The 22,676-nt window shown below is 47.2% G+C and overlaps 2 non-coding genes across 2 annotated transcripts; both read left to right on the top strand.

Moving 5' to 3' along the window:
• The first annotated feature begins 11,043 nt into the window (after positions 1-11,043).
• TRNAT-UGU (transfer RNA threonine (anticodon UGU)) lies at positions 11,044-11,115 on the top strand. The gene has a single exon. It is a non-coding gene; the product is annotated as a tRNA-Thr (tRNA).
• Positions 11,116-11,180: 65 nt separating this feature from the next.
• TRNAP-GGG (transfer RNA proline (anticodon GGG)) lies at positions 11,181-11,252 on the top strand. Its single transcript has one exon. It is a non-coding gene; the product is annotated as a tRNA-Pro (tRNA).
• Positions 11,253-22,676: the final 11,424 nt, after the last annotated feature.

Below are 22,676 nucleotides of genomic sequence, written 5' to 3'. Positions count from 1 at the left end.
AAGTCCCCAGATATTTCTTGAATTGGACTTGGCAACCCCAATCTACAAGGGCCCACTAACTTTGGTAGTTTTATAAAAGATAGATTCAGGCAAATCCGTGGAAGATTGCTAGCCATGATGGTTAAATGGAACATATAAAGGATTGCTAGCTGTGATAGTTAAATGGAACTTCCATGTACAGAAACAGTATACCCAGGGCTTTTTTTGTAGCAGGATCTCCTTTGCATATTAGGCCACACCCCCTGATGTAGCTAATCCTCCAAGAGCTTCCAGGGCATCAGGGGTGTGTGGTCTAATTTGGTGCAGTGCTAAAGTGTGTGGACTCTTATCTGGGAGAACCAGGTTTGATTCCCCACTCCTCCACATGCACCTGCTGGAATGGCCTTAGGTCAGCCATAGCTCTTGCAGAGCTGTCCTTGAAAGGGCAGCTTCTGGGAGAGCTCTCTCAGCCCCACCCACCTCACAGGTTGTCTGTTGTGGGGAACGAGGGTAAAGGAGATTGTAGGCTACTCTGAGACTCTGGGATTCAGAGTATAGGGTGGCGTATAAATCCAATATAATCATCATCTTCTTCTTCTTTCTTCTTGGAGTTCCTGCTACAAAAAAAGCCATCAAATTACAGATAAGAGAAACAACAGATAAGAGAAACAACAGGTTCTGCCCAGCTTCATCATGGAGGACCCCAGAGGCATCTGTTGACCACTTTCCCAATCAGAGTGCCAGTCATCCCATGTTTGAACCAGCAAGGCAGTTCTGATCAAGATCGGGGATGAATTTTTGGATTTTTTTTTTTTAATTATTGCATTGTAGCAGGCTGTGTTATCATTACCTATCACAAGAACCAACATATTTAAGTTTTATATGCTGGTTAAGAGCTTGAAATAAATAAATGTTTGCTTCCTCTCTTTATGTACGTGTGCCAAGGGCCAGCTGTGACATATTGCACGCTGCTTATCAGGGATGTACAGAAAACCCTGCGAAATGCTGCTAATAACGTTGCTGAAATTGGCGGTATCCCAAATCCACATTAGGGGCTGATTCCTGCACCCCCGATTCCTAACTTACCCGAAACTAGAGGTCATTAATCAGCTGTAAAGCCATCCCAGGTTTTAGATCCTGGACATTTAAAAACATCGCCTGAGCAAAACCCAACCAGAATTTCACTTCTTTTGCCGACATTCAGGGGATAAATAGCGAGATGCGAAATACACAGAGGAGAAACCTCTCCTGTTTTATTGCCATACAGCTCTTTTCCTTTGAAATTCCCGCAGAGCCCCGAGTGCCTTCGCTCGTGCTTTGAAATCCAGCGGCATCCCCTACCAGTCACTCGCTAACAAGAAACGATGGGCGACGCCGGATCCGAGGCACGGGGAATGGTTTTTTTCCCCCTAACCATTTTCCGCTCAGATTCAGTGGCCCTTTAAATTTTAAACAGCCCGTTCTCCCAGCTGTGCTAAGTGGCACACCCGGGAAGAAAAGTGGTTTTAAATTTGCTGGTACACGCAGCCCCGTGGTGTTAATGTCATTCATCAGCGGAACCGGGGCTTCCAGCAAAAACAGCTCACAGATGTGGGGTTTAATTACAAAAAATTAATTTTCAGCTGTGCATTTTTGCAGGCGTACCTGACAAGCGCAGCTCACTGCGTGCGCCTCCAAAATGCTGCACTGAGGAGAATGTAGCAGACGCTCAGCGATGTTCCAGCATAGTGTGTTGGGCTGTCGTCGCTGCGCATGAAACAAAAACAGATAACCGCACAAGGTAAAGATGTATTTCTCGTGGCAATCTTCGGCACAGCTGATGTTATTCCCATGCTTCGGTGCATTTGCCTAGCAAAGCCTTAGTTTAAATATATTTAGAAATCTGACGTGCCTCCTCTCCAGAGATCTGACCTGCTCCAGGCAGCTAACAAATACCAGAGTGTTGTAAAATCAGGAAACCGCAACACAAAACCCACAAAGATCATAAAACGAGCCATGAAACCTGCAGCATCAAACAAGTCAGGGAATAGAAATGATGTGAAGCGGGGGTGTCAAACATGTGGCCCTGGGGCCAAATCAGACTCATGGAGGGCTCCTATCAGGCCCCTGAGCAACTGGCTGTCGTCTGCTTCCTTCTCCCTCTCTCTTGCTTCTTTCTGCATCACAGCTTGCTTGGCCAGGCTTGCTCAATCGCACAGGAGCTACAGAGCAAAGCATCTATTTTCTCCATTGGCTGAGGCTCCTCCCTTGGGGGAGGAAGGGAGGGAGAGCTTGTTTCGCCAGGCTCTCAATCACATAGCAGAGCTACAAGAGCAAAGCCTCTCTTCCTTCTATTGGCTGAGGGGAGGGAAAGAGCCAGATCTCCCTTTGCCCAGTTCCATGGATCCCATGGGAGAGATACAAAGAAAGCACCTGGAAGACCAAGAAGTGCTATTGTTTTAAGCACGTTTTATGTTAAGGTTGTTAAAAAAAAAAATCTGTAATTGTGTTTATCTGCATGCTTTATAAAGTTTATATCTCTGCTACCTGACATTACATTTTACGGCACACCTGGCCCAGACCGAACAGGGTTTCATTTATGTCAGATCCGGCCCTCATAACAAAGGAGTTTGACAGTGGTCTGCAGCTTAGCCTAATAATGAGGGTTGCCAAGTCCAATTAAAGAAAAATCTGGGGACTTTGGGGGTGGAGCCAGGAGACATTGGGGGTGGAGCCAGGAACAAGGATGTGACAAGCATAATTGAACTCCAAGGGAGTCCTGGCCATCACATTTAAAGGGACAGCACGCCTTTTTAAATGCCTTTCTTCCATAGGAAATAATTAAGGATAGGGGCACCATCTTTTGGGGCTCATAGAATTGGACCCTCTGGTCCAATATTTTTGAAACTTGGGGGGTATTTTGGGGAGAGGCACTAGATGCTATACTGAAAATCTGGTGCCTCTACCTCAAAAAATAGCCCCCCCCAGAGCCCCCAATACCCACGGATCAATTCCCTATTATTCCCTATGGGAATCGTTCTCCATAGGGAATAATAGAGTGCCTAGTAGACATTTCCCTCCCCCCCACGCTTTCTAAAGGGGGGGCCTCCATACCAGGGAATCCCCCCTCCCTGCCCCCTCCCTCTCTCACACACACACACACAAACACTTACCGTACTTGGTCTTCTTCCAGCAGAATGTGCTTGCTGGGAAAACGAAAGCAAGGCAGCACAGGAAAAGAAAGGGAGGGGCCGTTCTCCATGGAAACTGTTACTTTCCCATGAAGCCCTTCCTGTTTCCTGTGCAGTCTTAAAGGGACACATTTTAAAATGGATCAGAAGCTCTACAACATGGTGCCTAAAGGTATGTTCTCTCTCCCCCCGCCCCCAGATTTTTTAAGAGCGGGGGAGGAGGCTGAAAATTCGGGGGTCCCCCGCCAGGGCGGGAGGGTTGGGAAGCCTACTAATAATGCACTTTCAACTGCCTTTCAGTACACTTTAGTGACCATTTGCAAGTGGATGTTGCCATTTCGCACAGTAAAATCCAGTTGCAAAAAAAAACAGGTTTAGAAGCAGACCTTAAAACAACCTCACATCCTCTCTGTCAGACGCCTGCGTCAAATGCAACACTGGTGCCTGATGCCTAAAGGCAAGGTAGACAGGAGAGCCTCAGGAAAGAGGGCATGCCAGCATTATATAAATGGAACCTCCATGTTCAAAGGCAGACTACGACCGTTTTCGCACACAGCTAACCTCGCAGTCACAATCCTGTTCCCTCCGCAGCGTCTGGTCAGATTTCGCACCATCTGCGCCGGAGTTACAGGAAGTGCCACGGCTTTTGCGTAGCAAACGTAAACCTCTAAAACCCAGTTTACGTTTGCTACGCAGAAGCTGCGGCACTTCCCGTAACTCCGGCGCAGATGGTGGGAAATCCGACCGGACGCTGCAGAGGGAAAAGGATTGTGACTGCGAGGTAAGCTGCGTGCAAAAACGGTATACCTCTGACTACCAAGTGCCAATCAAAGAATAATATTGTTGAGTTGCGCACTTCCCAGAGGCACGTGATTGGCTGGGGTTTAAAACATGAAGCTGGGCTGGGGAAGCTGGGATTTGGGAAGGGGAGATATTTTAGACAGCTTTAAGACCAAGAAGTCCACCCTCCAAAGCAACTGCTTTCTCCAGGAGAATTGATCTTTTCTGTTGCCTACAGATCAATTGCAATTTTGGGAGCTCTATACAGGATCCCAGGGCTTTTTTTGAGCAAGAACGCCCAGGAACGCCGTTCCGGCTGGCTTGGTGTCAGGGGGTGTGGCCTAACATGCAAATTAGTCCCTGCTGGGCTTCTTCTACCCAAAAGTCCTGTGTGAAATAATGTTGATGTCAGGGGGTGTAGCCCAATATGTGTTCCTGCTGGACAGAGTGTTAAAGCTGCAGTCCTGCAGTCCTAAGCTCTGCTCACAACCTGAGTTCAATCCCTAGTGGAAGCTGGGTTTTCAGGTAGCCGGCTCGAGGTTGACTCAGCCTTCCATCCTTCCAAGGTGGAAAAATGAGTCCCCAGCTTGCTGTGGGGAAAGTGTAGATGACTGGGGAAGGCAATGGCAAACCACCCCGTAAAAAGGTCTGCCGTGAAAACGTTGTGAAAGCAATGTCACCCCAGAGTTGGAAATGACTGGTGCTTGCACAGGGGACATTTCCTTCCCTTTCCTGGGCTTTTTCTGCAAAAAAAAAAAAGCCCTGCATGATTCTATATGATGGTCATAAGACTGGCTGTTGTTACTGTGACAATAGACATGTATTGAACCATTGAAACCCACTCTGTAAAGGTGATTTTTTCCTAAACATTCCTTCAAAGTGAAGTGGGACCAACTAAATGTGCTTGCCAGCAATGAGAGGGGGAATGCTGGGGGACTTCTTAAAAAGAGCCGCTAGAGTTCATCTTCTGCGGGTGTGTGTGTGTGTGTGTATATGTGTGTGTGTGACACAGAAAGCCCCAACCTTTCCCTCTCAGTTGGAAGTCTGCTGTTACTTCAATATGTTCATCAGCTTGAACAAGATAATTGCCCTCAGACAAAAATACCGTTATTGGTAGCCTCAAATTGGGGTAGGGGGGAAATCGACCTTTCTATTGCCCCTTCAAAAGGACAATTCTGTCTTTCAAACAGATGAGTGACTTGGGACATGTTTTCAACAGGAAAAAAAGAGTCCTCTGTACGTATGTTCTTCTCTTCCAAATACATCTTGAAGGGAAAAGCCCCCCCCCCCATTTAGCCAATAATCTATTTTGGCAGAATGTTTTGGATTTTTTTTTAAGGTTAATTTTTGGAAACTTTTGCTGATGCAAACCGCATTTCCCTCCTCCTCATTCACGCCCGGGGAACAAGGAAACTCTCTGATAAAGTTGTTGCTGATTGCTATGGTTACAGTTCCGAGAGGAATCCGAAAAGTGGGGTTTTGATGGAAAGCGAGTTAGGAAGAACGACTCCCCCCCCCTCCTTTGTCAGAATCTCACAACAGCTGTAACAACATTTCAGAACTCAAGCAAGTGTAAAATAACAGAAATATTGTCAAGCGCTAAATGCGGGGTCATGAAAAAAGCTGAGGAAGAAAAGAGGCCCTGATTTTAATGTCACAGTCCATAGGAGGCCAGGAAGCATTAATTTCCTGTTGTGCCTCTAATATTTTAATTAAAAGGAAGGGGCAAATTGGGGGAAAGGGATGGGGAAAGAGTGCGCCAGACCAGTTCAACAGGGCAACTGGTTTTGCAGTGTGGAAAGCATTCTATATATACAAGTGGGAAGGGAATGCTCAAGGATTACGGGAGGTATCGTATTCCCCACTCTCCTCTTGTTTCCTTTCTTCCTTTCCCTGCTTCCTTCTCTCTCTCTAAGGGTCATCAGAAAGCAGAGGGGGGGGGGAGGGAAATGTCTGCTGGGCGTAAGGCTGCCAAGTCCCAGGCCCGGGCGGCAGCTCCCCCACCCAAGAGGTTCCCAACCCGCCAGCCCACATTGGGCCGGTGGGGGGGTAACCTCCCCCTATGGCTCTGGCACAATGGTGTCACCTGGAAGTGATGTCATCGCAACGGTGACAGCTAGGGTTGCCAATCCCCAGGTGGGGGCAGGGGATCCCCCGGTTTGGAGGCCCTCCCCCCCCGCTTCAGGGTCGTCAGAAAGGGGGGGAGGGGAGGGAAATGTCTTCGGGGAACTCTATTATTCCCTATGGAGATTTATTCCCATAGAAAATCATGGAGAATTGATCTGCGGGTATCTGGGGCTCTGGGGGGGGGGCTGTTTGTTGGAGTAGAGGCACCAAATTCCCAGTATAGCATCTAGTGCCTCTCCCCAAAATACCTCCCAAGTTTCAAAACGATTGGACCAGGGGGTCCAATTCTATGAGCCCCAAAAGAAGGTGCCCCTATCCTTCATTATTTCCTATGGAAGGAAGGCATTGAAAAGGTGTGCCGTCCCTTTAAATGTGATGGCCAGAACTCCCTTTGGAGTTCAATTATGCCTTGATCTTGGCTCCACCCCTAATGTCTCCTGGCTCCACCCCCAAAGTCCCAAGATATTTCTTGAATTGGACGTGGCAACCCTAGTGACAGCGCACAGTGGCCGCTCCAGGTGTTTCTGGGAAAACTCTATGGTTTTCCCAGACGCTGTAGCCATTTGGGAGGGGAAACTATGGTACAATAGGCCTTCAACATCTAACTGGGAGGGAACTGCCACCTCACAGTGCTGAGGAGCTATGAACATTACAGGATCGCGAACAGAAACAGAAAAAGAAGATCCCGTCATATTGAAGTTGCATAGCACCATATAATGTTTTAAATTGTATTTTATTGGTTTGTTTTATAGAACTGATTATTAGCCGCCCTGAGTCCACTTGCGAAGAGGGCAGGATAGAAATTTAAAGTAATAACTAAAAAAAAAAAAAATACCTCCCAAATGGCTGGAGCATCTGGGAAAACCATAGAGTTTTCCCGGAAATGCCTAGAGCAGCTGTGCGCGGCATTGCCGGTGCGATGATGTCACTTCTGGGTGACATCATTGTGTCATGCACGCACAAAAGTCCACAGCTCTGGGAGGAAGGGGCCTTGGCGACCCTAGCTGGGACTCCACTATTCCCTATGGAGAAGGATTCCCACAGGTTATAATGGAGAATTGATCCATGGATATCTGGGGCTCTGGGGAACTGTTTTTTTTAAATTGAGGCATCAAATTTGCAGCATAACATCTGTTGCCACTCCTCAAAACACCCTCCAGGTTTAAAAAAAATTGGGCCATTCTATGAGGCCCCAAAATGGTGCCTCTGTCCTTCATTATTTTCAATGGAGGGAAGGCATCTACAAGGTATGCAGTCTCTTTAAATGTGATGGCCAGAACTGCCTTTTTTTTTAATTTTCAATTGTGTTTGTGTCCTTTATAAAGCTTATAACCCTACCATCCAATTTTAAATAGGTATACATATGACCTGGTCCAATACGCCCATCTCACCAATCTTAATCCATGTTTATCCAATCTTAAATAGGTACACATATAGCTCATCTCACCACATGTGAGTGGGTGCCATCGAGATAGTTTCTCCCCTATTGCCACCCTCTGTCCCCGACTCTGGAGAAAGGAGGGGAGCCATTTTAAGGCCACCCCTGGATCCCAGCATTGGCAAGGCGGCAGATCAGTAACTGATGCTTGACCATGTAGAATGCAGCCGACAGGGTCTAATAGTATCAGTACCACTGAACTGCCTCTATCCAGATGCCTCTGGAGGTCATCGGTGAGAGCAACAATATAAGAATTCGTGGACATCCAATGAAATTGCTGAGCAGTCAGGTTAGAACTGATAAAAGGAAGTACTTCTTCACTCAAAGGGTGATTAACACATGGGATTCACTGCCACACGGGGTGGTGGCGGTTGCAAGCATAGACAGCTTCAAGAGGGGATTGGATAAATATATGGAGCAGAGGTCCATCAGTGGCTATTAGCCACAGGGTATTGTTGGAACTCTCTGTCTGGGGCAGTGATGCTCTGTATTCTTGGTGCTTGGAAGGGACAACAGTGTGAGGACTTCTAGTTTCCTGGACACACTGATGGACCTTCTGATGGCACCTGTTTTATTTTGGCTACTGGCCCGATCCAACATGGCTTCTCTTATGTTCTTATGTGACACAGAGTGTTGGACTGGAGGGGCCACTGGCCTGATCCAACTTCTCTAAAGTTCTTATTTTCAAGGTTTCATTTATATCAGATCCGGCCCTCATAAGAAATGAGTTCGACACCCCTTTTCTACTCCATTTTCCTTCAAATCGAACAATCCACGAACCACAATTCATACAATTTCACAGCTAATCAGTATCAACAACCTCTTCCATATAGCACTAAAGTAATCTCACAATATTTCATCCAAGGGCATATAGCCTCAACTAACTTCAAAGAGGCACCAGCTCAGAAATGGCTCAAGGGACAGAAGTCTCCACAAGTCAAACGTTTTAACTCACCTGGGGATTGGCTGCCCTGCTCACAACACCCTGGCCGTACTTGGCAGAGAATTCCACCAAGTCAGAGCTTGGGCTGAAAAAGCACTGGCTCTGGTTGTGGCCAGCGATCACCAGTAGATTGTTTCAGTGGAGCGGAACACCCAGAGGAGGAAGTCCCGTTAGGGTTGCCAATCCCCAGGTGGGGGCAGGGGATCCCCCAGTTTGGAGGCCCTCCCCCCTCCCGCTTCAGGGTAATCAGAAAGCGGGGAGAGCGGAGGGGAATGTCTGCTGGGAACTCTATTATTCCCTATGGAGATTTATTCCCATAGAAAATAATGGAGAATTGATCCGCAGGTATCTGGGGCTCTGGGGGGGGGGCTGTTTTTTGAAGTAGAGGCACCGAATCTTCAGTATAGCATCTAGTGCCTCTCCCCAAAATACCCCCCAAGTTTCAAAAAGATTGGACCAAGGGGTCCAATTCTATGAGCCCCAAAAGAAGGTGCCCCTATTCTTCATTATTTCCTATGGAAGGAAGGCATTGAAAAGGTGTGCCGTGCCTTTCAATGTGATGGCCAGAACTCCCTTTGGAGTTCAATTCTGCTTGTCTCAGCCTTGATCTTGGCTCCACCCCTAATGTCTCCTGGCTCCACCCCCAAAGTCCCCAGATATTTCTTAAATTGGACTTGGCAACCTTCGGTCCCGTTAGCCCTTAAATCAGAATAATCAGCTCAGAGGATTTTTTTTTTTTAAAAAAAAGCATGACTAAATCAGAACATGAAATGCCATTTTGCTCTCAGCAATGCCACTGAGCCTAAGCGTGACTTTGCCACGCTGACTCCTCTCGGGGTGGCAGCGGGCTTCGATTTGCATTCGCCTTAACGTCTTCAGCTGGTATAAGAACCCATTCAATTTTTCTTTCCCCTCCTGAAAACCGTGTCACTTCACAGTCCCCACCGCCCCGGAGGCCTTTGACAAAGATAATTTGAAATTATTGTCAAGGCATCCGCCGTATACTGCCTTTGAAAGCTGAAATCGCCCGAATCTGGCATATCTCCGGAGAGGAAGGAAGAGAAGGTGTCAGAACGCAGCTGGTAAATAAGATGCTGCCGTACCCAGCGCATGGAAACCAGGGTTCCTTTCCTCCTTTGTAAAAGGCCCTACCTGGGTAACATGACAGGGAGAATCGGTGACAGACACATTAAAACACCATTAAACTGTGAAATGGAACACAGTGTGAAAATAGATTTAACCTTCACAGCGTATCGATCGCTTCCCTGCGCCGTGCCCAAGTCCTTGGACAACTGTTTTATAATAGGTTTTACTCATTTTCCTGTTGCTATTCCAACTTCCTCGGAGGAGTGTGTTATTTCTAAAAGATCCTGACAGCTTCGGCCAGGGGGGTTGGGGAAGGAGGGAGGGAGGAGGAGGAGAGGGAAGGTTGTCTTGTTTCACCCCCACCCTCACCCTTCGGGAAGCTGGCGAGCAGCCATAAGACCTTTAAAAAGAAACCACTCAGCTGAGGCCAAAACAGCCATGTGGCTGATCTAAGCATCTCAGCCGTTGGCATTTCCCCCTCTGCCTGTTTGGAGCAAAGTCTGGGCACATGAATTCCCCGGCAGTATGGCTCCAGAAAAACCTAAGGTTGCCAACTTCCAGGTAGGATGATAATATAAACAACCAGTGGTTATAGTGACCAAATTACTATGTTATAATGGTGCATATATACAAATAATAGGGTTGCCAAGTCCAATGTGTGTATATGTATAAAATTTTTTGCCACTGTGTGACACAGAGTGTTGGACTGGATGGGCCATTGGCCTGATCCAACATGGCTTCTCTTATGTTCTTATGTTCAATTGAAGAAATATCTGGGGACTTTGGGGGTGGAGCCAGGAGAATTTGGGGCGGAGCCAGGAGCAAGGGAGTGGCAAGCACAATTGAATTCCGAAAGGAGTTCTGGCCATCACATTTAAAGGAACCACGCTCCTCTTAAAAGTCTAAAAGTCTAATGTAAAGAAATTAAATGCCTTCCATTTGGAATAATGAAGGATAGGAGCACCTTCTTTTGGGGCTCATAGAATTGGACCCCTCAGTCCAATCTTCTTGAAACTTGGGTGGTATTTTGAGGAGAGACGCCAGGTGCTATGCTGAAAATTTGGTGCCTCTACCTCAAAAAACAGCCCTCCCCCAAGCCCCATGGATCAATTCTCCAATATACCCTATGGGAATCGGTCTCCATAGGCAATAATGGAATTATTATTATTTTAGTAAATTTCTATTCCACCCATTCCCCGTAGAGCTCAGGGCAGAATACAACATATAATAAAACAATAAAATGCAATAAAAACATTTTATAAACAGACAACTCAACAGCACTCCGCTGACCGTGACATCACATATTGCCCAGCCTAGCCATCTCACATCATGGTATCTCATAGGGATGGCAGTTTTTATTCCATTTCCTAATACAGACTACAGTGAGGGACGGTGGCTCAGTGGTAGAGCATCTTCTCGGGAAGCAGAAGGTCCCAGGTTCAATCCCCGGCATCTCCAAAAAAGGGTCCAGGCAAAGAGGTGTAAAAAACCTCAGCTTGAGTCCCTGGAGAGCCATGAATGGGGCTGTGGCTCAGTGGTAGAGCATCTGCTTTGTAAGCAGAAGGTCCCAGGTTCAATCCCCGGCATCTCCAACTAAAAAGGGTCCAGGCAAGTAGGCGTGAAAAACCTCAGCTTGAGTTCCTGGAGAGCCATGAATGGGGCTGTGGCTCAGTGGTAGAGCATCTGCTTGGGAAGCAGAAGGTCCCAGGTTCAATCCCTGGCATCTCCAAAAAAGGGTCCAGGCAAGTAGGCGTGAAAAACCTCAGCTTGAGACCCTGGAGAGCCGCTGCCAGTCTGAGAAGACAATACTGACTTTGATGGACCCAGGGTCTGATTCGGTATAAGGCAGCTTCATATGTTCAAGGATACACGCTCGCAGCCTCAGCTAAAAGCTTGGTGGAACAGCTCCGTTTTACAGGCCCTACGGAAGGCTAATAAGCCAGGTAGGGCCTGGAATTCAATAGGGAGCTGATTTCACCAGGCTGGGGCCAGGACTGGAAAAGGTTGGGGCCAGAACTGCCTGCCCATCAGACATCTCCCCCCTGCCACTTCATGATCACCCTGAAGCGGGGGAGGGCCTCCAAACTGGGGGATCCCCTGCCCCCACCTGGGGACTGGCAGCCCTAACAAATAAACAAGAAAGAGATCCAAAATCCATAAAAAAATCTTGCAATCAAGGAGTCCTGATGTGCAGGAAGTCGACTTAAAGGGTCCTGCCTCGATTTTTCTTCCAGCATAGGGTGCTCCATAAAATCTTAAAGAAGACATCCCCGTTCAAAATATGCTTACAGCAACACTTCCAAAACTTCTCCAAAAATCTTTAAACTGGCACGACGCTCACAAATGGCTCAAGGCCTTGAGCGTAATGCCAGTTTAAAGATTTTTGGAGAATTTCTATTCCCCTGTATTTATTACAACGATTAAGCAGTGGGAAATGCATTGGAAGTGTTGCTGTAAGCATATTTTGAACGGGCATGTCTTCGTTATGATTTTACGGAGCATCCAATGCTGGAAAAATAATCGAAGCGGGACCCTTAAGTCAATTGCCTGCACATCGAGAAAACCTTGATTGGAAGATTTGTTTGTGAATTTTGTATCTCTCTCTCTTGTTTATTTGTATATATGCACCGTTTGTATATATGTACCGTATATATGCACCATTGTATATATGCACCGTTATAGTAATTTGGTAAACCAGTGGTTGTTAATATTATTGTCCCTGAAGTAAATTCTCCGGTTTTTGGCCTTCCAGGTAGGGCCTGGAGATCTTCCAGTATTATAACTGATCTCAGAAATCAGTTTCCCTGGAGAAAATTGGTGCCTTGGAGGTTAAAATTCAAGGTGTTGTACGCTGCTGAGGACCAGGGCTTTTTTGTAACAGGAACTCCTTTGCATATTAAGCCACACCCCTCTTATGTAGCCAATGTTCCAAGAGCTTACAGTAGGACCTATACTGAGAGACATGTAAACTCTTGGAGGACTGGCTACATCAAGGGGGTGTGGCCTAATATGCAAAGGAGTTCCTGCTACAAAAAAAAGCCCTGCTGAGGTCTGCTGCCCTCTCCAAACATGGCAGTCTCCAGGATACACCCACGGATCTCCCAGTCTGGCAATCTCTAGGAATTTCTAAACCCGGAGCTGGCAACCCAAATTAAACCTGATCAGAAAACACAATCCATTAGTCCCAGCCTAGTTCCCTGTACATCGGCCTATTATGCACAGGTGTTTCCCCTCACTTTCACTGTGCATGTCAGTTGGGTTTTCTCTGTTGTTCTGCACTGATTTTTTTTCCCTTCAGCACTCAGTTCACTTTCTGGTTGCTGTTTTCCTGGGGTTTTCTGAGAGTGCTTTTGTGCCAATTTTTCTTTTGTTTCACTTCCAACCCAAAGGTAATTCAAAAGTGTATAGATTTCCTCAGGGCTTTTTTTTCGTAGCAGGAGCTCCTTTGCATATTAGGCCACACACCCCTGGTGTAGCCAATCCTCCTGGAGCTGTGCTAAGGCCCTGTACTAAGAGCCCTGGAAGCTCTTGGAGGATTGGCTACATCAGCAGTCTGTGGCCTAATATGCAAAGGAGTTCCTACTGCAAAAAAAAAAAACCCTTCTCAGATTTTTTTTTAATTTAATCTCAGATTTTGAGGGGGTCACTCGGGTCATCTAGTCCAAACCCTTGTCAATGCAAGGATTAAAACTGCTATATCCCGAACAAGCATCCAAACAAGATAATAAAACTTCCAACAATAATGCATCTATTACATCATCGACCATACCTCGCCATTGGGAAATTCTTCCTGCTTTTGCCATAGGTTATATCAGAAAGCATGTTTTAAGTTTCCCAGCCTCCAGCTGGTGGATGGAGATCACCCACCATTACAACCAGTCTACAGGCAGATAGACATAACTTTTATTGGCATAACAGAAAAGAAAAACAAGATCCAAAGGAATTTCAAAATGCGACATACAAACCTCAGTAATTTGCAAGTCCAACCAGCATGGGAATACAAGATTGCATGCAAAACTTAGCTAAGAAAAGTGGGGCAAGGCGTTTCCCTACCTGACTCCATTTTTAATTTCTTTCTCATTCACTGCTAGGGCCAGAAATTCTGCAACCTGCTCAATAATTGAGGGACACTGGTCAGCCAACAAAAACTCTATCCTTTTGCTTGTCACCAAGTTGGGGGTTAAGAGGAGAGCTTTGATCAGGCACCGTCGGTGCTGGGAAAGTAACGGGCAGTCTAGTAGAATGTGCTGTATAGAGACAGGTTCTCTACCACATTTGCACTGTCTCTCTTCATAAGGGATACCCTTATATCTACCAGAGACCACGAATGATGGGAATATGTTAAGTCTGGCCAACATAAAAACTCGGCGTTGATGTGGATTTATTAGATTTGAGAAGTCCTAAGCCGTGCAAATTTGGGAATTCCGCAATTATTAATTGGGAGTCAATATCCAGTACTCTCCTGCAGATCAAGTGAAATCTACAGGCAACAGAATCCTAGAATTGGAAAGTACCTCCAGGGTCATCTAGTCCAACCCCCTGCACAATGCAGGAAAGCATATTCCCCCCCCCCCACACACACAAACACACACATCCCCAGTGACCCCTGCTCCAAGCCCAGAAGATGGCAAAAACCTCTGGGATCCCTGGCCAAACTGGCATGCCCCCAGGCATGTGAGAAAGGGTTGTCAGAATGAAGCACTGATGCAACCCTTCCTGCCCTCCTTCCCATGATCTGCCAAAGTTCACAGAATCAGCATTGCTGTCAGATGGCCATCTAGATTCTGTGTTGAAACCTCCAAGGAAGGAGAGCCCACCACCTCCCGAGGAAGCCTGTTCCACTGAGGAATTGCTCTAACGGTCAGGAAGTTCTTCCTAATGTTGAGCCAGAAACTCTTTTGATTTAATTTCAACCTGTAGGTTCTGGTCTGACCTTCTAGGGCAACAGAAAACAATTCTGCTCTATCCTCCATATGACCACCCTTCAGGTACGCATAGATGGTGATCATATCACCTCTCAGTTGTTTCCTCTCCAGGCTAAACATACCCATCTCCTTCAACCTTTCCTCATCGGAGTTGGTCTCCAGATCCCTCACTCCAGGGTCATCTAGTCCAACCCCCTGCACAATGCAGGAAACCCACAAATACCTACCCCTAAATCCACACGATCATCGCTGTCAGATGGCCATCTAGCCTCTGTTTAAAAGCCTCCAAGGAAGGAGAGCCCACCACCTCCCGAGGTAGCCTGTTCCACTGAGGAATTGCTCTAATGGTCAGGAAGTTCTTCCTAATGTTGAGCTGGAAACTCTTCTGATTTAATTTCAACCCATTAGTTCTGGTCCTACCTTCTGGGGTCACAGAAAATAATTCCACACCACCCTCTATATGACAGCCCTTCAAGTACTTGAAGATGATCATATCACCTCTCAGCTGCCTCCTCTCCAGGCTAAACACCCCTAGCTCTTTCAACCTTTCCTCATAGGACATGGTCTCCAGACCCCTCACCATCTTTGTCACCCTCCTCTGGACCCGTTCCAGCTTGTCTATATCCTTCTTAAAATGTGGAGCCCAAAACTGAACACAAGACTCCAGGTGAGGTCTTACCAGAGCAGAGTAAAGTGATACTATCAAATCACATGATCTGGACACTATACTTCTGTTGATACCACATGATCTGGACATTATACTTCTGTTAATACAGCCAAAAATTGACAAGAGATCAGTTCACCTGCAGAAAATGGCTGCTTTGGAAAGTGGATTCTATGACATTACACCCAACTGAGGTCCTTCCCCTCCCCAAATTCCACCCTCCTCAGCCTCTACCCCCCAAATATCCAGTATTTCCCAACTCCGAGCTAACAACCCTACATATTTTCAAGTGGAGCCATGTTGCGTATTTAAACATTGGAGATTGCGTTCTAATAACATCCCCAAATCCTTTCCACTGTACTTTTTTTTTTTTGGCCTGTTCTCACCTGCTGTTTTCTTTCTCTGCTATCGTATTGGAATCATCTCTCCCCTTTCCCTGGGCAGTCCTGACCAATCAGGAATCTCAGAATTATAATAATGAGGTCACAATACATCTCCAATCTGCTTTGGACACTGTGGCAAAGTCGCAGAATCAATGCAGAGTGAGGGCAGGATTCTTTGCCCCCGCTCTGAACAAGCATCAAGAAAACTTTTTTCCACCCCACCCCCTGAACACCACCAGATAATGGGGTAATTTTCCAAGGAAGAGGGCAAAAAAGTTTGTAAAAAATAACTTCCTATTTCCAGCTTGTCCCTGTTTTAAACTTGGCCTTTGAAATCAGACAACCTAGAAGATCTTTTTAATGGGACCCAAAAAAGAAAAAGCTGAGATTCTCAAGATAATGAGATCATGGAACTGGGGTTGGGGGGGGGGGAGTTGTTGTTTTCATTTTCCCTCTCAACAGGGTCAGTAGAAGCATTCTGGATTTTTCTAACCTTCGAAATGTCAAGTCTTTCTGTAAGAACCGTCTCATAAAAATACCACCACCCACAAGGTCAAGCAGGGAGAATATGTCCATCAGAAGCAGAAACTCAGAGGACAATGCCTGATAGGCAAGCATTGTGAACAACTCACAATTTCCTTACGATTAACGTATTGCAAGCCACTTAGAAAGCAAATTGCAATTTCCCAGTTTGGTCTGTGCTCTTTGAGCCCCATCTACATGACTGTGAATAGATGTCACCTGCAGTCCAGGGTCTGTTCACAACCTGAATTTAATCCTGGCAGAAGCTGGGTTCAGGTAGCTGACTCAAGGTTGACTCAGCCTTCATAAGAACATAAGAGAAGCCATGTTGGATCAGGTCAATGGCCCATCCAGTCCAACACCCCGTGTCACACAGTGGCCATGAAAACCAGGTGCCATCAGGAGGTCCATCAGTGGGGCTAGGACACTAGAAGCCCTCCCACTGTGCCCCCCCCCCAAGCACCAAGAATACAGAGCATCACTGCCCCAGACAGAGTTCCAACAATATGCTGTGGCTAGGAGCCACTGATGGACCTCTGCTCCATTTGCTTATCCAATCCCCTCTTGAAGCTGGCTATGCTGGTAGCTGCCACCACCTCCTGTGGTAGTGAAGAATTCCATCCTTCCGAGGTCAGTAAGATGAGTACCAAGTTTGCTGAGGGGAAAGTGTAGATGACTGGGGAAGGCAATGGCAAACCGCTCCAGAAAAAAGTCTGCTAAGAAAAAGTAATGATGTGACATCACCCCTTGGGTAGGTAACGACTCAGTGCTTGCGCAGAGGGACTATACTTTTACCTTTTTAAGAAAGCTGTCCAATGACAACCATTGGTAGAATTAATACTGCCCAAGAAGAAGAGTTAGTAGAGGATCCAGATGCCGTGCCCTGAATCTCTGAAAGACAGTCCGGTGCATCAAACCATAGGCTGCATGGTCACCATCGCACTTCGTGAAGGCAAAGCGCACACACAAATTGCGGGTTTGAAGAAACACAATTTGCAGCCTGCTTTGCTTCCCCCCCCCCCCCCCATGATTGCAAATCAGGGAAGACAACGATTGGGGCATGGGAAAAGAAGCCACTTAGCACTAATTAACCTGCAACTTGCTTTGACCTGGATAACTCAGGCTAGCCGGATCTCATCAGATCCCAGAATCTAAGCAGCGTCAGCCCTGGTTAGTCATTGGAGGGGAGACCACCGAGGAAGTCTAGGCTTGCTATTAAAGAAGATATTGCATTTATATCCCGCCCTTCACTCTGAATCTCAGAGGCTCAGAGCAGCTGACAATCTCCTTTGCCTTCCTCCCCTCACAACAGACACCCTGTGAGGTGGGTGGGGCTAAGAGGACTCTCACAGCAGCTGCCCTTTCAAGGACAGCTCTGCAAGAGCTATGCCTGACCCAAGGCCGTTCCAGCAGTTGCAAGTGGAGGAGTGGGGAATCAAACCCAGTTCTCCCAGATAAGAGAGCTCTGGCTGACCCAAGGCCATTGCAGCAGCTGCAAGTGGAAGAGTGGGGAATCAAACCCAGTTCTCCCAGATAAGAGAGCTCTGGCTGACCCAAGGCCATTCCAGCAGCTGCAAGTGGAGGAGTGGGGAATAGAGTCCGGTTCTCCCAGATAAGAGAGCTATGCCTGACCCAAGGCCATTCCAGCAGGTGCAAGTGGAGGAGTGGGGAATCCAACCCGGTTCTCCCAGATAAGAGAGCTCTGGCTGACCCAAGGCCATTCCAGCAGCTGCAAGTGGATGAGTTGGGAATCAAACCTGGTTCTCCCAGATAAGAGAGCTATGGCTGACCCAAGGCCATTCCAGCAGCTGCAAGTGGAGGAGTGGGGAATCAAACCCGGTTCTCCCAGATAAGAGAGCTCTGGCTGACCCAAGGCCATTCCAGCAGCTGCAAGTGGAGGAGTGGGGAATCAAACCCGGTTCTCCCAGATAAGAGAGCTGTGGCTGACCCAAGGCCGTTCCAGCAGCTGCAAGCGGAGGAGTGGGGATTCAAACCTGGTTCTCCCAGATCAGAGTCCGTGCACTTCACCACGACACCAAACTGGCTCTATACAGAGGCAAGCAATGGCAAACCTCCTGTTTTTCTTTTGCCCTGATATGGATGACCCAGGCTGGCCCGATCTCATCACATCTTAGAAGCTAAGCAGAGTCGCTCCTGCTCCGTAGTCGGATGGCAGACCACCAAGAGAAGTCCAGGGTTGCTAGGCAGAGAAAGGCAACGGCAAACCCCCTCCGTTCCTTTCTTGCCTTGAGGAGAGTTTGCAAAAAATCCCATTGAAAATGGATAAACAATTAAAAATGTATTGAAAGTAGAAAGGCGGGGAACGGGGGGGTGGGGGAGAGAGAAATCATTCCTAATTAATTCTGGTGCCCTGCACAACCCCGGTCTATTTGTAATCCTACGGGGAACATCTTTATTGATCTCAGGGACGCCGCCGCAGACTTCTGATGCTTATCTCAGCATAAAAATAGGCTCTCGTGATGAGCAGTGATTTAATTACATGACAATCACCGTTAACAATGCATGGCGAATACCAAAAAATATGCAGTGGAAGGCTGGCAGTGATAAATGCAAGCCGATGGCGTTGACTTTCAGTAAAGTCATCCGTTGCCCGGAACGGTAGGAGGGCGGGATCCTTCCTCCTCCTCTTTCTTCAGGAACAGCTTGCTGCACCAGAGCCGGGCTCCAGAGACCTCAAGACATCTTGGAAGGTGGGAGAGGACGGGAGGAGAGAAGGCTGAGATCAAAGCCAGGATTGAGGCGGACGGCAGCTGAACTTGGAATGGAGCCTCTGGGAGTCCAGGGCCTCCGTTGCACACATGTTCTACGAGAACCAGGGCTTTTTTTAAAAAAGAAAAGCCCAGCAGGAACTCATTTGCATATTAGGCCACACCCCTTGACATAACCATTGTTTCGCGTAGGACTTTTGTAGAAGAGGCTCAGCAGGAACTCATTTGCATATTAGGCCACACCCCTTGACATAACCATTGTTTCACATGGGACTTTTTGTGGGAAAGGCTCAGCAGGAACTCATTTGCATATTAAGCCACACCCCTTGACATAACCATTGTTTCACATAGGACTTTTTGTGGGAAAGGCTCAGCAGGAACGCATTTTCATATTAGGCCACACCCTTTGACACAACCATTGTTTCACATGGGACTTTTTGTAGAAAAGGCCCAGCAGGAATGCATTTGCATATTAGGCCCCACCCCTGACCCCAAGCCAGGCAGAACTGCGTTCCTGTGCGTTCCTGCTCCAAAAAAAAAAAACAAGAAAAAAACCCTGACGAGAACTACCTTGGAAAAGGGTTACTTTCATTTGGCCGAGAACAAGACAAAAACACGCAGAAGGAAAGACCGGACTGAGGCTCTTTGAACCACGGCCGTTGAGATGACTCCAGTATCCCTTTTGAGCATTGGCTTTCCCATCAGTGCAAAATTCTCCAAGGAATTCCGTTTCCCACTGTTGCCTAACCTCTATAAATGATTTCCATAACAGAGCCATCTCTCTTCACGTTTTTACCTGGTTTCATTTTGCACCCCTGCAGTCTTTATCAGCTGCTCACTGAATGGGTGCAGAACATGATGGGATTTGTAGTCTTGCACTGTAGCCGCTTAGATGCCTTTCACACTGGCCCACTGCACTATGGGTTATGTAGTCTTAATGCCACACAAGCTCTTCTGGCTTTCTTCTACATGGATCAATCTCTCTCCACAGGGAAAACCGAAGATTAATATGTTGACGCCAACACTGAGACCCGGAAAACATCCAAGTATAGAAAGGATGTGTTGTAGATTCACAGAAAACAAGGCAGATGGGTTTGTTGCTAGACTGATATATTGAAGCCCAATAGTCAGCACGCTTTTGTTTCTCATGTGCCAGTGCCAAATTCATTTCAAATACATGGCACAGTGTTCTGCTATTAATCCATAAAATCCAGTTGCATTGGCAGCTAATGACAGCAACTGTTTGTTGGACGGTAAGCAGTACAACAATTGCTACACATTATTTCCCCTCTCTGCCTGGTCCTTGCTTGTCACTCTCCCAGGGTTTTCTCTTTCCCTGCTGATAAATCAATCCAGAAGTGACAGAATCCCAACTCAACCATTCCCCCGTGCAGAGCGATTTGAAGAACAAGCCACTCCATTGGCAGCGCATCAGATTAACAATCATTTGTAATATATCAGGGTTCCCCCCCCCCCTTGAGTTGCAAACTTTACAACCTCTGAAAAGGAAATGCCTTTTATGGCATTCCTGCGTGATTTGAAGGAGGCAGAAAGTGATGTACTCCGGCCTGCACTCCTGTCTCTTTTTGCAGGTAAGGAAGGAGAGGGTTCACATGTGATATGCACCTCACCGCTGCAGACAAAGTGAACTGCTCTTTCCCATCCCCTTCAAGGAACTTCATTCGAAGGGCCAGATCTTGAAAGGTTATGATTGACATGAGACAGAAATAATTTTCCTTTTGCGGGAGGCAGACTGCTGGCTCAGTCAGCCCCCTCCAGCTAGAAATGGATTGCATTCAGATGTTAGCTTAAGAGCAAGGCACCCGATTGGGCCTAGTTAGGGTTGCCAATCCCCAGGTGGGGGCAGGGGATCCCCCGGTTTGGAGGCCCTCCCCCCGCTTCAGGGTCGTCAGAAAGCGGGGGGAGGGGAGGGAAATGTCTGCTGGGAACTCTGTTATTCCCTATGGAGATTTATTCCCACAGAAAATAATGGAGAATTGATCCGCGGGTATCTGGGGCTCGGGGGGGGGGGCTGTTTTTTGATGTAGAGGCACCAAATTTTCAGTACAACATCTAGTGCCTCTCCCAAAAATATCCCCCAAGTTTCAAAACGATTGGACCAGGGGGTCCAATTCTATGAGCCCCGAAAGAAGGTGCCCCTATTCTTCATTATTTCCTATGGAAGGAAGGCATTGAAAAGGTGTGCCCTCCCTTTAAATGTGATGGCCAGAACTCCCTTTGGAGTTCAATTATGCTTGTCACAGCCTTGATCTTGGCTCCACCCCTAATGTCTCCTGGCTCCACCCCCAAAGTCTCCTGGCTCCACCCCCAAAGTCCCCAGATATTTTTTAAATTGGACTTGGCAACCCTAGGCCTAGTAGTTAGGATTTCCAGGTCGGGAAATACGTGGGGACTTTGGGGGTAGAGCCAGAGGCAAGGTTGTGACAAGCACAATTGAACGCCGAAGGGAGTTCTGACCATCAGAGTTAAAGGGACCGCACTCCTTTTAAATGCCTCCCTTCTATTGGAAGTAAAGGAAGATAGGGGCACCTTCTTTTGGGGCTGGACTCCCTGGTCCAACCTTTTTTGAAACTTGGGGGGAAGAGTGTTTTGGGGAGAGGCACCAGATGTTATGTGGAAATTTTTGTGCCTCTGCCTCATAAAACAGCCCCCTGAGCCCCAGATACCTGCAAATCAATTCTCCATATACCCTATAGAGACAAGTCTCCATAGAGTATAATGGAGTGCCCAGCGGATATTTCCCTCTCCCCACCCCCCATTGTAAAGTGAGTTCAGTCAGCTCTGAATCAACCAAGAACACTTTATTGCAAGAAGAAACAGTCACAAACAGTGCACGCTCTTCACTCATTATATACACTCTAGCCATGCCAACTGCACCCCCCCTAGCAGGCAACAGCTATTCCTATTGGAGTACTTGAAGATGGTGATCATATCACCTCTCAGCCGCCTCCTCTCCAGGCTAAACATCCCCAGCTCCTTCAACCTTTCCTCATAGGACTTGGTCTCCAGACCCCTCGCCATCTTCGTCGCCCTCCTCTGGACCCGCTCCAGCTTGTCTATATCTTTCTTAAAATGTGGTGCCCAAAGCTGAGCACAATACTCCAGGTGAGGTCTTACCAGAGCAGAGTAAAGTGATACCATCACATCATGTGATCTGGACACTAGACTTCTATTGATAAAGCCCAAAATTGCATTTGCCTTTTTAGCCACCGCTTCACACTGTTGACTCATGTTCAGCGTATGATCCACTAAGACCCCTAAGGTCCTTTTCGCACATACTACTGCTAAGACAAGTCCCCCATTCTATAACCATGCATTGGATTTTTCCTACCTAAATGCAGAACTTTACATTTATCCCTGTTAAAATTCATTGTATTGATTTTAGCCCAGTTTTCCAGCCTGTCAAGGTCGTCCTGTATCCTGCGTTGTGAATTCGTGTTAGTTATATCAGTAAAGCTGTCCAGACATCCCATCTTTTGCCGTCCTCTTCTTCTTTTGCCTTCTGTCTTTCCCAGCATTAGGATCTTCTCCAGGGAGTGCTCCCTTCTCATTTGGGGTCCAAAGTATTTGACCTTCAGCTTCTGACCTTCCAGGGGACAGTTAGGGTTGATTTCCCTTAGGACTGGCAAATTGATTATATTAATTGTATAAAGGAAGGAGCCAGCATAACTTGGCTCGTCATGTTAATGTTTTGGATATATATGAAATATAGCCTTTATACCAGTTTGGTGTAGTGGTTAAGTGTGCAGACTCTTATCTGGGAGAACCAGGTTTGATTCCCCACTCCTCCACTTGCAGCTGCCGGAATGGCCTTGGGTCAGCCAGAGCTCTCTTATCTGGGAGAACCGGGTTTGATTCCCCCCTCCTCCACTTGCAGCTGCCGGAATGGCCTTGGGTCAGCCAGAGCTC

This window comes from Heteronotia binoei, chromosome 19 (genome assembly GCF_032191835.1).
Source record: "Heteronotia binoei isolate CCM8104 ecotype False Entrance Well chromosome 19, APGP_CSIRO_Hbin_v1, whole genome shotgun sequence".
Lineage (NCBI taxonomy): Eukaryota > Metazoa > Chordata > Lepidosauria > Squamata > Gekkonidae > Heteronotia > Heteronotia binoei.
This window is presented reverse-complemented; position numbering and strand designations above follow the sequence as displayed.